Source organism: Pyrus communis, chromosome 11 (genome assembly GCF_041283825.1).
Source record: "Pyrus communis isolate YQ-2024b chromosome 11, ASM4128382v1, whole genome shotgun sequence".
Lineage (NCBI taxonomy): Eukaryota > Viridiplantae > Streptophyta > Magnoliopsida > Rosales > Rosaceae > Pyrus > Pyrus communis.
In genome coordinates this window covers 23608692-23626437 of record NC_142575.1, presented here as the reverse complement: position 1 = coordinate 23626437, position 17746 = coordinate 23608692, and the positions used below count along the sequence as shown (strand labels likewise).

At 35.5% G+C, this 17746-nt stretch overlaps 1 long non-coding RNA gene across 2 annotated transcripts; it reads right to left on the bottom strand.

Annotated features, from left to right (window-relative positions):
- Positions 1–14359: 14359 nt before the first annotated feature.
- On the bottom strand, positions 14360–17496 carry LOC148693127 (uncharacterized). 2 transcript variants are annotated; one of them, XR_015952906.1, is made up of 5 exons: positions 17187–17496; positions 16903–17083; positions 15810–16092; positions 14848–15089; positions 14360–14757 (listed from the first exon to the last, which is right to left on the bottom strand). It is a non-coding gene; the product is annotated as an uncharacterized LOC148693127 (long non-coding RNA). The 2 variants fall into 2 exon arrangements; XR_015952907.1 differs by having other exon boundaries at positions 17225–17496.
- Between the last annotated feature and the right edge of the window lie 250 nt (positions 17497–17746).

Genomic DNA, 17746 nt, shown 5'->3' with positions numbered 1-17746 from the left:
AGGAGCCACTCAATAGTCAATACTACGGTCTAGTGGTATTCCCCTTCACTTGGAATTGAGAGGTCATAGGTTTGAATCTCTTGGATGGGCCGAACTCCCCCTCTTCCTTAGTGTAAAAATATCAATATGCTCAAAAAAATTGATCTGCAAAGAGGTTTAAACATCAACACACATGTACTTCCATACTCAAATAAACGCATACAAGGATGTGTGCATTATAAATTTGTAATACTCAAATAAACGCGGACAAGGATGTGTGCATTATAAAATTGTGTGTGTGTTTGGTGGTGGTGGTGGTGATGGTGTACCGTATATAGCTAATACAATAGGATTGTATATCACAATTCCCCTAATCCTAGCCACCACTGTTAAAATTAAAATATATATAAAAAATAAAAAAAAATAAAAAAAAGGCCAACAATCCAACCACCACAAATTGCCCTCATAACCACCGGAAAAGGATCCTCGCCAGATCCTTGTTCTAGGGATCTTAGAGATCTCATGATCGTGACCGTTTATCGTACATTATGCTGTCAGTTTTCATTAGGTACTATTTATATTTAAATTTTGAAATGATTTATGACCATACAATATACAGTGAACAGTTACGATCATAGGATCTTTAGGAAAATGATCTGGCTGGGATTCTTTTCCATAACCACCCATCCTATCTCTCTCCAAAAAAACAATTTCACCCTCCCCGTCTCCCACCTGCCATTTAATTCTGCGCCATTTGTCTAGCCCTATGTTGACGTTGCATTGCTCTCCACTTTCCGCTCCCCTATCCCAGCACTGACGCTATACTACCCCAATCTGAGTCATCTCCGCATCCACCACTCTTGGAGCATTGATTTGCACCCCTTCTCCTCCTTTGTGGATCTCATTTCCCCACTTCACGTTTGTGGTTTGAGATGTTACCTTGAGTTTTAATTTAGATAGCTTAAATTTCGAGATATATGTAACGAGATATATAAATCTAAAAATTTAAACTTATCAAACGATAATAAATATGATGGTACACATTAGCACTACTTGAGAGTAGTGAGCAAACATGCACCCCAAAATAAAGGGGTAATGTTATTCCCAGACCCTTGTTAACTTTTATCCATTAATCTTCTTTAATTAATTCAATCTGATGATAGAAAATACAGAACCATTTAGTTTCCCCAAAACAGATACTTCAATAAATTAATATTTAACAATTTTGAAGACCGAGATGAAAACGAAGCTTACATGGACAACAATCTGAAGTACAATCGAGTTTTGCCGCTGAATCCGGTAAATACAGTACAAATTGTATAACACGTAACTGATATACAAGTAACAAAATTTCTGGGATTTAAGTAAAATAGGTTAACATTAATCTCGTTAATAGATAGATTTGACGCCTAAACTAACCTAAGGGTATAAACGGCACTCAAAAATGTTACAAATTACAAGCTTAAAAATATTTAAATCAATGGACCTCAATCGATAAGCAAAATTTTCAAAACTAAACCTAATAAATGAGTGTAAATGGATTTATATCTTATTAGGGTCGTTACTGAGGATGGGTGGGAGAGTCGACTGTTAAAATGATTCGAAACTAAATCTTCGTTGCCATACCTCATTGTTTTAGAATTAAATTTTGAATCATTTTAGCCAATTGCTCAAATTAATATTTATTTAGCCCAATACTTTCTATAAGTACACAACTCTTATTTAGCATGTTTTAAGCCAAGAAAATTTGCATACGGAGAAACAAGATTTGCAATTTTATTTTTCATTTGAAAACAATGTATCAAGAAGGATCCATTGTCGCTTTTCGCTGGATCAACAAAAACTCATTGGTAAACCTTAAAATAATTGGCGCTAATGTTAATAAGATAACATTCCAGATGTTGTATTATTGGTGTGGTGCCCCGTCAGCCATTAGTGAATGGATAATGCCAAGAGACCAAATTTGCAAATCAAATTATGTGTCACTTATAAGATATAAGCAAGTTAACCGACATTTAATTGATAATCCAATCATCTACAATCACATCATTTGGTTTAAAAAATTTGATATTCCTAACGTTACCCAAACTGTAGAATACATAATATAATACAGCAAAAGAACAAAAGCTCTAAGAGATAAAAAAAAAAAAACACGAAATAAACATATGAAACTAAGCCTTTAATTTGCACTAGGCACTCTAAAATGTTAACAAGACTTTCCGTTCGAATTCACAGGAACCTTCAGTTTGCATGCCACATTATATTCATTAACTAACAATCTTTCTTTCATCGAACACGGTACCGCCGCCAATTTAGTACGGCCACTGCACTTCCTTGAACATTCTGGCACTTGGTAGGGTTGAATTTGAAACCACCTGCACATGTTTCATTATAACTACTCAATGGAACCTTCACTTGCTTGCAATAGATCTTTGTCAAGTCCGTCATTTTCTTCAATATCCTGACGCGTTTGTATCTGATCCGAAGATAAAACTCTACACGAATGTTGTAAACACCAGCCGCGTGCAGTCTCCGAGTTAAACCTAGAAACGTCACGTTTTCGAAACTTAACCCACTGCTGCCCTTGAAGAACTACAGGCACAATGGTGGTGTTCTTGTGGTCTTGGTAAAACGGTGTCGAACTAAAACTCGCAACAAAAAACTTCTTGTTTCGGTATTTGCCAATGACTTGGATGCCATGGTAGTCTAAGCCGGCCCTTTTGTTGGAATTTCTAATGGTAAAGTTGAGTGCAAGGTTGTAGTTGAGAATGTTGTTTCTGCCGGCGGCGAAATCAAATTGTGTGAGAGATGCATCAGTGATGGTGATTTTGGGCTCACTGGGATGGACGAATACCCATATTGAGGAGTAAGAGGAAAAGGCTATTGCACCGAGGGTGGCGAGGATGACACGAACGCAGCTGCAGTAGTCACGCCATGGTAAATTTGAGTAAATTTGAGATGTTTTGGTTACGTTTTAACGTAGAAATACCCCAGGAGTAGCAAACCCAATTTTCCAACGAAGATCCGAAGGTTTTCGAGCCATTTTCTGACCAACTCCGGCCATGGTCGATGGAAACAAAGGTATATTTCGACTCCATGTTCTTTGAGCTTGGATTTGCTATATTGGAAGGCTAAGTTTAGTGAAGTTTTGGTTGGTAGTAGCCGAAGACCGTTCTTTTTCCAGATTACAGCGATTGTAGTGGCAACCAGCTGGAGAAAAAGGGAAGAAAAAAAAGGAAGCCTAGATCGGCGACCCAAATTCAGATCCGAACCCGAATCCGGCCTGGCCCAGTTTTAAATGGATGGACTATTCCAAAATATTCCTTGTGTTAACTTTTTCGAAATTTTCTCAAAAACCCTCATAAGCTAATTTCAACATTCCAGGTCCATTTTTGACATCCATTTAGTGAAATTTCAAAGTTTAAACATAGTTGACCACTGGGACGTCTCGATTGACTTTTTGGGGTTGACCGTTAACTTTTTTGTTGACTTTTTACGAAAAATTACCCGAGACCCTCCTTAGCGTAATTCAACGCTCTGATTCCAAATCTGCGCTCTGTTTTCCCAAATTTGATCATCTTAGTTGAGTTTTCCTAACGGGGCTCAATGTTATGCTTAGTTGCGATTATAATCGAAGACTCTGACTTTCTTAGCTCGAACAACTACAACTTCACATGTATCTGTGAGTGGGTCGTTTCTTTTATATAGTATATTTATATAATTGTTAGTTTCCATTTATACATTTCATAAAGAATTTTCTAGGATACGCCTAGATTAGCTTAACATTCATAAGATTTGGTAGATTGATAGAAATTATGAAATTATGCTACATCCTACAGGATGCTCAGGTATGCGTATTATTATCAATGCCTTAATTATATTTATGGTCGTGAATATTATATTGGTGACGTGAATTATCGATTTACCGTGGTATGACTATATTTACATTATCTGCTCATTGTTGTTGCACCGGTGTTAGTACTCGCCCGAGCCAAGGCTAGTCTTTCACGTATATGTTCACATCACACCGTACGCTCACTTTGGATCCATTGTAGGTGCCAGTCTTGTCCTAGATTGCTATAGGCCATTACGACACGTAAGTGATGCGTATAGCGCCAATCTTCACGTGATTGTAATACTCGAGAGTAAATCATTCTTACACCCAGTCCTGTTCATGTTAGATTACCTCTGCACGAACTCATGTGTCAGCATATGTTGATAACACCTGATATGATATGTTTATTGTTGCAAGATATTGTGATTACTAGAAGCTAGATGCTTACTTACGAGTTTTATTACATACTGAATTCTTGAATTATTGCAGGTTACGGTAAGTATTTTTATACTATACATAGTAGGTATATTTTTAGGAACTATACAGGTTTTACAGCGAGGGGTTATTATGTTTTCGAAAAGGTTTTACAAAACTTTATTTTTAGGCCCACTTACCCTTGTTTTTCGCCCCTCCAGGTTTTAGTACCTAAGCTTTTGTGTCGATGAGGACTCGTGACAAACTTTGGCATAAGTAATCACCTTCGACGGTATAAATCCTATCCTACCTTTATTGTACTTTACTTATACTCTGACATCACGTGTGAATTAGGTTCATTCCCGCTCACAAGTGCACTTATACATTTAGACACTTTTAGGTTTAAATTTATTCACATTCAGTATCTCACTACACTTTATGGCTTCATCACCCTCCGGGTGTCGACGAGGACAGCTCGATTCAGGGTCCAAGTGAACATTCCGGGTCGGAGTGTGTCAACAATTATATATGAATTAAAAGATATCTTTATAATAATACAAGGATAATTTTAAAATATAAAACAATAAATAACAGGTACAAATATTAAATCGAGGTATCCATTCTATGATAACTCTCAACAGTTTCCCCTCCATTTTTGTGCCCTTAGTGGGCTTAGTATTTCCGACAATTGCAATGGCTTCTTTATCTCTTTATGTTCCAAAAAAGAAGATTTTTTAAGATACAACAAGGACAAATCTTATATACATAATACATACATACATATATGTATGTATACTCAAGACTTACTTGGACCATAACACGGATATCTATTTAGTAAAATATGGTATAATATGCGGCTTCCTTTGGGCATAAGCTCTTATGTATGTGTAAACATGATAAATGAATTATAACAATTTTCAAATAGATCGAGACCAGAGAGAATTTTTGAAATCAATGAATATATCTATATGTATTAGGAAATCATATTAAAGGGATGTTATTATTTAGTTTGGATCTAAGAAATTCAATGAATTATCTAGTTCACATTATAATAGTGTTGTGCTGGTTGATGATTGTTACTTGGGAAACAAAACAAAAAAAAGGAAAAAAAAAATATTTTTGTTATTCTCCCAATTCCAATAAAATGTAACTAGGTCTAGTAAAAGTATGAGTTGGCGATCATATCATATATGGGTAGAACTTATAGCAGGGTCTCAAAAAACAAGTAATTTATGTTGGGCCTCTATTATTTTTCTAGGTTCATTAGGTTTTTTATTTTATTTTATTATTTTTTTTTTTTATGAACATCTAGTTATTTTGGTAGGAATTTTATATCTTTATTTTCTTCTCAGCAAATAATTTTTTCCCACAAGGTATCGTGATGTCTTTCTATGGGATCACATGTCTTTTTATTATCACATATTTGTGGTGCACAATTTCGTGGAATATGGGTAGTGGTTATAATATATATATATATATATATATATATATATATATATAATCGTCTTATATATATTAATATGATTATATTATATATGAATTATATTATTTATTATTTGGGTACGGATACGGATTGGGAACCCTATAATCATATTCAAAATCATAACCAAATAATTTTCACGATTTTTCCCCATTTCCTAAATAACTTCCATACCTAAATCTATTTCATTCAAACGATTATCCACAGTTATCAAGTTTAACGGTTTAGAACTGCCATTCCTAGTTTAAAATTTGGTTATTTTCTAAATTTCCCCATTTTTTTCATCGAAGATGGAAGGCTGAAGAGGAAAGGAACGAAGAAGAACAAAAAAGCCTCGCTTTGTGTGAAAGAACAAAGAAATTAAAAATTGTAAATTAAGACAAAGGTTAATCATAGTTAAGTTTGGGACATGTGACGGACAATTAGAATGAGGTGAGCATCCACCGCAGTTAGTTGATGTGAGTAAAAATACTTTCGTCTGCTATAGGCATAATTTTCTGAACAATTATGGCGGTCAAAGAGAGTGGGAAGGTGCAATATAGAGAGAGAAGAAGAGAGATGTGTAATTGTGAGGTGTGTTCTATTCCACCCCATTGTGCCTTTATTTATAGTAGTAAGATAGGTAAAAACCTTTCCCTTTAGGATTATAATATTTAATAGGTAATCAACTCCTAATATGAATATAAGATGCATTCCCACATCTGCTAGGATTTATACAATCACATTCTTATTCTAATAGGATTGCAACACTCCCCCTTGAGTGTGTAAATACTCAAGTAAATAGCGCATCAAGTCTTCAACGATGAAGTAAGTACAATTGATGTAGTTGTCAGCACAATGAGCGAATGCGAGTCTCAAATCAACGGAAGAATGCATAAAAAGTAAAACTCACAAAAACCTCACTATGGTAAAACCCAAGGTGGGAGAAAAACTCATAGGCTAAGGAGAAAAGTGAGAAGTTGCATTAAGTCAAAACTATAAGTCTTTTGGACGCAACTAGAAGAGCTCTCAAGGGTATGATCAGCCTAAGATGGGTGCCTCGTTAAAACCTAGTTAGGTAGCAAAAACCCAGTGGGAAAAATGCTCCTAATCGTAGGGAAAAAGAGTACATATAGATCAAGTGAGTATACTTCTGGATACTCCCCCTGAGTTTGACATAACTTCCAAATGAGAACTACAAGCATTGCATATGATAGTTAGGCATACCAATTCCTCGGACACACTTCTGGAAGGTTGACTTCGGCAGTGACACCGTGTAAAGGTCGGTAAGGTTGTCTGGGATTGGCTTGCATGACTTCAATCTCCTAATACTTTCATTTATGTTTGTAGCTACCATATAAGTGAAAACATCATCGATGATAATCTCATTTTAATTCCATTTAGCTCATCCAAACTAGGATACTGAACCAAGAACTTTAAGTCTCGGGAAAAATCCGGATTAATCTCATGAGATGGAAATGATTTGAGATAGCGATCGATTTAGATTCATTGTTGTGCCGTGTCTTCCTCTTATAGGGAAGTGAATCCTACGAACCGAGTGATCTGTCGTGCTCCAGGCCAAGACAGAGTTATTAGCTATCTGCTGGTGTACCAAACTGTCCAACAGGGGCGTCCAAACCGTCCAACATGGGTGGCATACCCTCCAAGGATGTTGACTCGACGTCTGTTAAATACGTCTATCCATGCAAGCATGTTTGCAACTGGTATATGATCTTGTCACTTTAGCTAGATCAGAGGAATGCGTCTGGAGCAACATTATGAAATCTAAAATGCATCGCACTTGCTTATCATACTTATGTGGTATGGGGATCGAGATGAGACATAGTGGGCAACTGGGTTGGATTGGATAAGGGGCTGCAAGCTGGGGCACCACAAGGCCCAGCAAGCATAGGAGCTTGTTGGTAGGCGAGCCAAGGTAGCATGATTGGGCTCGGGGCTTTAGGCCCTGTCGAGATGAACCCTAGGCCGAGGCCTGGTTGCTGCGAGGGTCAGCTGGGCTTCAGGCCAGCAACCTTGTCAAGTGTGGTGGTGCAGTGGTGTGCTGCACCATGTCTAATTCCCCTCCTTTTTTCTTTTTTTTTCAAAATCCTCTAGGGTTTAGGAAAGCCTAAATATGCTTCTAATTTAATTTGATACTTTGACTCACAAATTCCACACAGCAATTTATTTGCATAATGCATGAAACAAATATATATATTGGCAAATATATGAACATATACAATATATATCGGAAGGAAAATATAAACATAAGGGGTTTATGCATAATGGGGAATGTTTTCATGCTTCATGGTCGTTTCAAATATCTTACTTTATTTTAAGCGTACCTGATTGGCAGAAAACAACAAAAGCCTTTGAATTTGTAGAAGATCCATCTCGGAAAGCCAGAATTGCATCTCCAATGTGTTATATCACGTTCAACACAGAAAAATTAAATTGAATCAATAGGATGTAGATCAATTCAATAAAATAATAAATTAATCATAAGAAGAATGATTAAAATGTAATACTCCCCTGATTAAAGATCATCCTCTCTTTAGTGCAGCATCAAGAGCGTGTTGATAACGTTTTGTAGGTATAATTTACTGAACAATTACGGAGGCCAGAGAAAGAGGGAAGGTGCGGCATAGAGAGAGAAGAATAGAGATGTATAATTGTGGATAGGTAAAAACCTTTCCCTTTAGGATTACAACATTTAATAGGTAATCAACTCCTAATAGAAATATAAGATACATTCTCATATCTACTAGGATTTACACAATCACATTCCTATTCTAATAGGACTGCAACACCATCGATATATTATCAAATATATCATGATATGATATATCAATTAATTAGTCATCGATTGTGGATAATATAATTCAATTTGTTGGTAATTAACATCAACATTAATAAAATTTGTTTTGACAACCAAAAGAGGGTAAAAAGATAATTATGTCTTCTACAACAAAACAAAATCATGGGCAACAAAGTAAATTTGCACCAACTAAATTTTACATTTTTTTTTTTGAAAGCCTCAACCAAGGGTGATCCTAACATCCTCTAATTTTGAAAAATAAAATAGAAAATAGAAAACTTGTCTCTCTAATCAACATTCCATTTTTCTCCCTTTCTCCTGCCTATTTTAAAATAAAAATAAAAATTATTTTCACACACAAAGTGTGGGATATATGCTACTTAATTAATATAACCACAAACTGTCATATTCTTAAGGCTTATTAGCCGAAATGCCCCTTATGTAACAACATGTCCCTAGTTTTACGATTTTATTAATTTTAAAAGAATGAATTGACAAAAATACCTCTAGAGTATTTTAGATATTTTAGTTTTTACACATTTATTTACCTCTAGCCAACATACTAAACCAGTCTTAGTTTTATTTTTGACAACTCTAATTCAAAAGCATAAATTTTGGGCATTTTTAAAAATAAATTATTCAATCAATAGAAAAATTTTGAGCAACAAAATCATTGTATCAACCAAAATAATGGTTATATTTGTGCGTAGAGTCATTTCACTTGCAAGACATCCATGTATTGGCTCGAAACTTTGCCATTGTAAAATATTCATTACAACAAAATCATTATACCATTCAGCTATCCTACCCAAAATACTTCCGAAACCAAAAAAATATTTAAAACAAATGTGGATAGTTTGAACAAACTCATGCCTAATGAAATCAGTGCCCAACAATGTGAACATTTTTGTTTCAAACTGTGCACATTTGATGTAAATGATTTTTTTGGTTTTGGGAAGTATTTTGGATAGGATAGCTTAATGGTATAATGATTTTATTGTAACGAATATTTTTCAATTGCAAAGTTTTGAGCCAATACATGGATGTCTTGCAAGTAAAATGACTCTTCGAACAAATGTAACCATTATTTTGGTTTGATGCAATGATTTTGTTGCTCGGAATTTTTCTATTGATTGAATAATTTATTTTTAAAAATGCCCAAAATTTATGTGTTTGAATTAGAGTTGTTAAAAAATAAAATTGAGACTTGTTTAGAGAGTAGGCTAAAGGTAACTAAATGTGTAAAAAATGAAATGTTTAAAATACCCTTAAATTTAACAGTCCATTAATGGAAATGGGTAAAGTGAGACAAAAAAGTTGAAAATATCAGTTTCAGGGGGCAAGGTGAAACAAAATCAGTTTCAGGAGGTAAACTGAGACTCAATGGCAGTTTCAGGGGGTATTTCGACTAATAAGCCTATTCCCAAATTATGGTAGAAATGTCAAATTATGGTGTTTAAATATATATTACACATATGATTTCAATTACCAACAATGACGATTGATTAATCTATACCAATAGTCACATCACAGTCTGGTGGATAAATACATCAACTCAGTTGAACATATCTTGTAGACAATCATAAGATTCAACATACATAAAAGTTTTTTTTTTTTTTTTCTCGGAAAACCTCGACGGTGTGAGGGGAATTTTAATGATAATGGAAAAAGAAGTTACAATTAGTCAAGGGGAACATAAACCCGCCCCTCATAGTATGAGAAAAAAAAAAAGATTAAAAAATATACATGAAAATGAAGGGGGGGACATAAACTTTATTCTTCTAGAAACGAAAACAATAATGATATAGGGAAAAGAGGGGGGGGGGGACATGAAACCTAACCCCTCTAAAGCCAAACCTAAAAGGTCTAAACCTGCAAAACAGATCAAGCAACATCACAGGTTAAGAAAAGTAAATAAGAAAGTCAGACAAACCTGTATGTGAAGATACACATTAATTTAACACAGATAATAGTTGATATATCAGTTATATCAATTAATGCTGCATCAATAACAAATTCTTTCAAGACGAAATAATTGCATTGGGCCAAATAAGGCTCGTGTTGTTTTGCGCAACAATATTTCATCCGGCAATGTTTGTTGCGTAAAACCTGTTGGGCAAATAACGTTTGTTTGACGAAACTACTAATGAAAATTTCTTCAAGCAAAGCGCATTGACCAACTTGGCCCTACAAAGACAACATGAATGATGATAGTTTTTCGTCGGACAAGTAATAAACATATAAAATAAAGAAATAAAAAACATAAAAAAAACACAAAATACATGCTTGACGAATATATTTGTCGAGCAAATTGTTTTAAGTTCTTTTAACTATATAATATAAAAAAAATTATTTTACATTAATTAATTTTAATTATATAACCTCAAACGGTATCACAATATAAAAAAAAATTTCTTTAATAATATTAAAATTGAAATACTTGTACAATGATTTAAAACTGAAAAAAAAAAAAAAAAAAAATCATTCTCGGTAGTTCATTGTCTCTAAGTCCATGTCTAACTACTTCACTCCGGAAATTGTCTATCTTTAGAAATTACAAGCTCTAAAAATGACCGCAAAGCCAGTGCCATTCGTCCGTCCTTTAAACATAATATGGAGGTGGTTGGATGGATCAATGCTTCATCATGAGATGCAAAAGTTTCGTAAAAGTTTTGTAGGTCGTGCATATGCTCTTTGTCACATCCCGGCCCGGGACGGATCACTTCCCAGGCCCGCTCCACCACCGTAGCACGATATTGTCCTCTTTAGGCTTACCATTCCCTCACGGTTTTGTTTTTGGGAACTCACGAGCAACTTCCCAGTGGGTCGCCCATCATGGGATTGCTCTAGCCCCCTTCTCGCTTAACTTCGGAGTTTCTACGGAACTCGAAGCCAGTGAGCTCCCAAAAGGCCTCGTGCTAGGCCGGGATGAGAATATACATATAAGGATCACTCCCCTAAGCGATGTGGGATGTCACAATCCACCCCCCTTATGGGTCCGACGTCCTCGTCGGCACTTCACGGCCAGGGTTAGGCTCTGATACCAAATTGTCACATCCCGGCCCGGGGCGGATCACTTCCCGGGCCCGCTCCACCACCGTAGCACAATATTGTCCGCTTTAGGCTTACCATTCCCTCACGGTTTTGTTTTTGGGAACTCACGAGCAACTTCCCAGTGGGTCACCCATCATGGGATTGCTCTAGCCCCCTTCTCGCTTAACTTCGGAATTCCTACGGAACTCGAAGCCAGTGAGCTCCCAAAAGGCCTCGTGCTAGGTAGGGATGAGAATATACATATAAGGATCACTCCTCTAGGCGATGTGGGATGTCACACTCTTTGAACTGATAAGTCCACAATCGAGTTATGTAGTCTCCAACTGTTGAACTCCCCATCCTTGGTGAAGATGTGAGATCACTTGGAGCTAGGTGCTTCTCTTGTAGCTGTCTAGCACAATGAAGTTAAGCATACAATCAAAAGCACACTCAGCACATACCCCGCTAGGACAGGTGGATCTCAAAGTTTTCTTGAAATAGACAAAAAAACAAGTGTTAGTTAAAAAAATTACACTAAATAGTAAAGTTAATAAAAATATTAATTTGAACTTCAATCCTTGAAGAAGATTAAAATTTTATAAAAATTTAGTGTTATATTGAATATTGATTTTAGTCCTTTAATGTGTACTTAATTCAAATTCATATTATATTCTGTTATAATATTTAATAGATATCTTATTTAATGTCATTACATTAAATTTTAAATTTATTATTATACTCATTTGATTCATTAGTTTCATTAAACGTTTTCTCATTAGTGTACCTAAACGTCCGTATCATAATATATTTTACTAAATTAGTGTACCAAAATATCCATACCTAAATATATTGTAGTGAATTAGTGGCATATAAGAAAATATGCAAAAACATAAATGTAACGAAAATTCCGTACTTAAATATATGATACTAAACTAGTGTACTAAAATGTCAGTACCTAAATATATTATACTTAACTAATGTACCAAAATATTCGTACCTAAACATATTATACTTACATAGTGTACCGAAATGTTCATTGTAATGAATTAGTGACACATAAGAAAATATGCAAAAACATAAGTGTACCTACAAATTTGTACGAAAATATTTTCTTGTATAAGATACTTACCATAATGAGAATTAAAATTTATAATATTTTGATAAAATTTAATTTATGAACACATAAAATTATAAATAAAAAACTGTAACATTAAATACATATACTGGTATTAAATAGAGTTTAGGAACTAAAATCAATTTTTAATCTTGTATAAGTATTTTCTAAACTTCATACCATGTAAAGATTAAAATCTAGTTTTCTAAATAAAAAAGAACACACTTACCGAGAGAGGGTAAGCATCATCGCCTCATTCACCTAGGGGGTGAAATTCCTGCATTTAGAGACTGTCATAGGGCATTTGGTGTGGATGTTGGCCTCTATATCACAACTTAACATCATGGTGACTTCGACGTCTGCACACATATGTCGCCATATCTTACCCTTTTTTTTTTTTTTTTTTTTTTTTTAATTCTAATATTCCTAAAAAATAAATAATTCCTACAAATTTCTAATACTTCCTAAAAGTTTTAATATCCTACAAATTTATACTTTTTACTATATCAAATACTTTCAGGAAATTTATAGTATTTATGATATTTCATACAAAAAATAAATAAATAAAAAAACAACCGTGAACACCCGTCCCCCCTCCCCCCTTCCCCACTGCCTGCCCTCCCCCACAACACGTACACCCCACCACCCACCCAGCCCCACACTCCACACTCCTCTTATTCATAATCTAATATCAAATTCACAAATCTATTATCAAGATCAAACATCTAATATCTAAAATTTATCACATCTAATATGACAGAAAGCAAATTTACACATTTCTAATATTTCACAAATTTAAAAATAAATAAGATTCGTAAAAAAGCGAGGGATAACATACCTTCCTTCGAGCTCGACAGAGCGGAAAAAGAGAGATACGGCATAGAGTGAGCAGAGAGAGCACATAGAGGAGAGAAAGAGTCGCGAGGAAGACGAAGGCTCTCGGCCTACTACAAAGTATCAGATCTTTGCCCAATGGACTCTTTCGTCTGTTCAATGGTTAAAAAATCTGACACGTGTATTCTAACCCAAAATATTCATCGGGTAAAACTTTGATTGTTTGTCGTGCACAGATAGAAATGCCGCGCTGTTGAATTTTTTGACCAAAAAAATGGTGGGAAATTACCTCTGCCGACTAAAGTTAAATTATTTTGTCGGGCAAGCTCTGAAGGAAAATTCGATTTCTCGAGAAAAAAAAGGGGTAAATTTGAAATTTTCTCCGCGAATCTAGCACTGTTGCCTGACAAAATTTAGGCAAACTGTCATTCAAACGCCAAAAATTCAAAATTTTCCAATTTTTTCATTTCTTTTCAAATGGTTAGAAGATCATCAAATATGATGATCAGGTCAATTTAGTGTGTGGTTTTACTCTCAAAATAATTGATTCAACAAACACTTGGAGTTTATTCTATAATTTTATTAAGTGGAAAGTAAGGTTTTGGGGTAACAAATAATGTAAACATTTAAAATTAATGATCAGGTTAGTTCATTGTATTTTTCTAGGATTGATGAGTGTAGTTGTAAAAAATCATAAAAAACAGAGCCTCAATGACCATTAAATTGCGGTTATACCTTTCTAACTATTAAAGGATTTCTCCCTAATACCAATCCATGAAAGTTTGTTTTCGTGATTTTTGACATATGGGATCTTGTACTATATTTTGGGGTGGAATTTTTTTATCAAATTACCATACCAACCAAATTACAAACTGTACCATACCAAAGTTGTGCCAAAAAATTTGTACCATTGGTAATGGTATGGTATTTGTACCGTACCACACATTTTTGGTATGGTAATGGTATTCAAAACCAGTACCAATAGTATACCGTACCGTACCACTATTATTAATATTATATTATTTATTTATATATGTATAATTAGGTATTATTATCATTATATAAGCACTTTTTATTTTTTTCCTAGTCATTTATCCCAAACCATCATCTCACTCTCTAACCTATACTCTTCTCAATAAAAAAAATAAAAAAATAAAAAAATAAAAAAAAAAGAAAAAAAAACCTAAGCCTTCTTGCCTTTGCGACTTCATCTTTTCACTCATCTTGCCATCGACTTTATCTCCGTGGCTCCCGTTCCAGCGATTGTAATGCTGCAAAACTCAACAAATAAATAGTAGTTAAAATTTATAATCTTTGTATACTTTAATAAAAATTTAGTATTTGAAGTTGAAAATACTTACTGATAATTCATGATGAACAACTTCCTTTACTTCTTCTGGGACAGCTCTCCATGACTCCCACCTGAGAGGGCAACGGTTCTTGATAACCGAGCCAACGTCGATGGCCAACACATTGTGCTGCTCCTTTGTTGCAGTTGCACGATGTCGAGGATCCCACGTAATGGTAGTCTTCTCGGTCGTGCTACGAGTGGTATGTGTCGTCTTAAGTAGTTTGCAAGGGCCCCTGGTTTTTTTTTTTTGACCTACCAAATAAACAAAGTAAACACTAGACGAATTCTAGTTTATACCGAAAATTCAGTAGAACCTCCCATAAAACTATAACATTTCCTAAAACCTGGAGACAATATAACAACAAAAACAACACATCCACCTAACAATTCAAACAGTCTATACGAACTGGGGACGTTAAAACAAAATTTACAACTTGTTGTTATGACTTCAATTTACTCAGTGCTACTTAACAATAATTAATATAGGTCAAAATCACAATTCAAATTAACTAGCTAGCAGGCATGTTATTCTCTGCAGAAAAAAATCATCTCATCGTTGACAAAGAAAGACGTAAAGCAGGTTGATTGCTATTTAGCTTAGCATATTCAAAAGAATATCACAATCTTTTGCAGCTACAGATCAAATTGTTCAAACCAATAAAATCCACACCAATTTTTCTCAGTAAAATTAGTTGGAAAAATGGTTATATGTGTGTGTGCGCGCGCGCATGGGACAAACAGTTCAAAATAATACCAATACTCTGGTTGCAAGATAGCTTAAGACTGGAAAACATTTGCATCCATTAATGGAGACTATTCTAAATTATTGTTTATAGTCAATTTGCAAGCCAAAACTTGAGAAAATATTAGAAACCACATATTGCACTCGTATATTTGTAAGGAACATATCATCATGGTTATGAATAAAGATGAAGCCAGAAACAAGCTTATCAATGGACAGAGCAAGCTTACATCTCTGGGACCTCTCTCCATGGACAGAGCAAGCCTCACCAGACGGCTGAGCCCCCTCAGAACTCTAGGGACGTCGATGAGTTCGTCGGGCGCTTATGACAGGATGTGTCACCAAAGAAGTTAATGACGTAGGAGTCGTAGACACCGTTGACCCCAAAGGCAAGACCGGAGGGACACCGGTCGTGGTCATATCAGGTGTGGAGATGGCAGCAACATTACCTCCTGGAGAAGGAGTTTGACTGCCCCTACTAGCTGCCCGCCGGTTTGATATTAAGTTCGACATCTACAAAAATAATCATGAATCTGTTTAGATATCATCTTATTATATGCATTTCATTTCACACATATAAGGTGAATGAAAACATGAGATAGGAATAAAAAAGAGTATTGCAAGGAACGAGTTTATTCATAAAAACAAACAAACAAATTGCCCCACCTACAATGACGTATATGATGCAACAAATATATTGAAGGGAAATTGAACAATAACTTCAAGGTAGAATCCATTGGCAAGCCCTATAATCCACTAAGAATAATTGAGAGAAAACTCACGTTTATAATAGAAAACCCCAGAAGGTCTTAATGATGAAATAGGAAAGAAATAAGTAAAATCGTAAACAAAGTTCCAAATACATTCCTAAGTTACAAAACTTGTACAAATTATGAATGGAAAATAGTTACAAAACTTCTAGCAAAGGCATTCTTAAAATGACATGATGAAATTATTTCCAACTAATTATCAAATGCATGCCATGACAAAGTTAAAACCAACATACTATCAAATCAATAATCTTCAAACACTTTTGGGCATACAACATTTTTATGCATTGACTGGTAAAAAATAGAATGATATGGTATAAAATTATCGTATAAAAGTACCAAGAAAAAGCTAAGGGCTATTTCAGATCACTTAGTGAAAAAGAGCAAGTTCAACAAGAAAAAACTACCAATTTTCATCAACTTCGTAGTTTTACTCCTTGATCTAGGGGTGGGCACGGGTCGGGCAGGGCCAGATTTTACTATTTAAAAACTGAGAACTGGACCTAACCTGGCCCGTATAAAACGTGCTGGTTCATATTGGTCCAATGGGTACCTTGTTTTTTTTTTTTCTTGAAACAGCAACCTTCCTCTGTCTCTTGCTTAAATCCCAGTCAGTGCTCTTGCAGATGCAGGATATAGCTAAAGATATTGCTAATACCATCTCCTTATTTCAGCTGGTCAATCTTGATATAGAGCTGCACTTGAATTCGATGACTAACCAGATCATCAACAATCTGGAATCAATAGAGTTCAGGTCAGCAGCTGCAACAAAATCAATTGCTTCGGACATAAAGAATTCAATTTCACAAAATGCTACGAATAGGGAGAATGCTTAACAGAGTCAGTGACTATGTTGTAGACCAAGCCCCCTTTACCTCCCATGGCGTCCATGCTGAACCCGATGTCGCAATCGGCGAGCTTTTAACAGTTGTTGCTCCAGTCCTTGCCGCGCCAGCCATCGTCGATTGGGTTGCCAATGCATGATTTGTGGAAAACCTTGCTGGGATTAAGAACTTGAAGAAGAAGAAGAAAGTTTGGGGGGGAGGGGGAGGAAGGGAGAGAAAGAGAGAGATCGAGAAGGATGAGAATCGACAGATCTGAAAGTAAAATAAAAAACCCACAAGGAGGAGAGATCGAGGGAGGAGACTCAGAGTGGTGTCGGAGACTCGATAAGGGGAGAGTTGTGAATTGGGTCTGAGAATAAGAGAGAGGGTGATACCGTGATAGAGGGTAAGGCAATGAACGGTTTGGGCTGGGGGCCTGTTTTCTCCAACTTTTAAAACCGGCCCGCCTCGTTATTTACCAGGAACCGGCCTGGCTCGTTTAGTATTTATAATTTTTGGATCCCTCCCATACCCGCCCTAAACCGCATGAACCGGCCCCGACCCGCGGGTCTA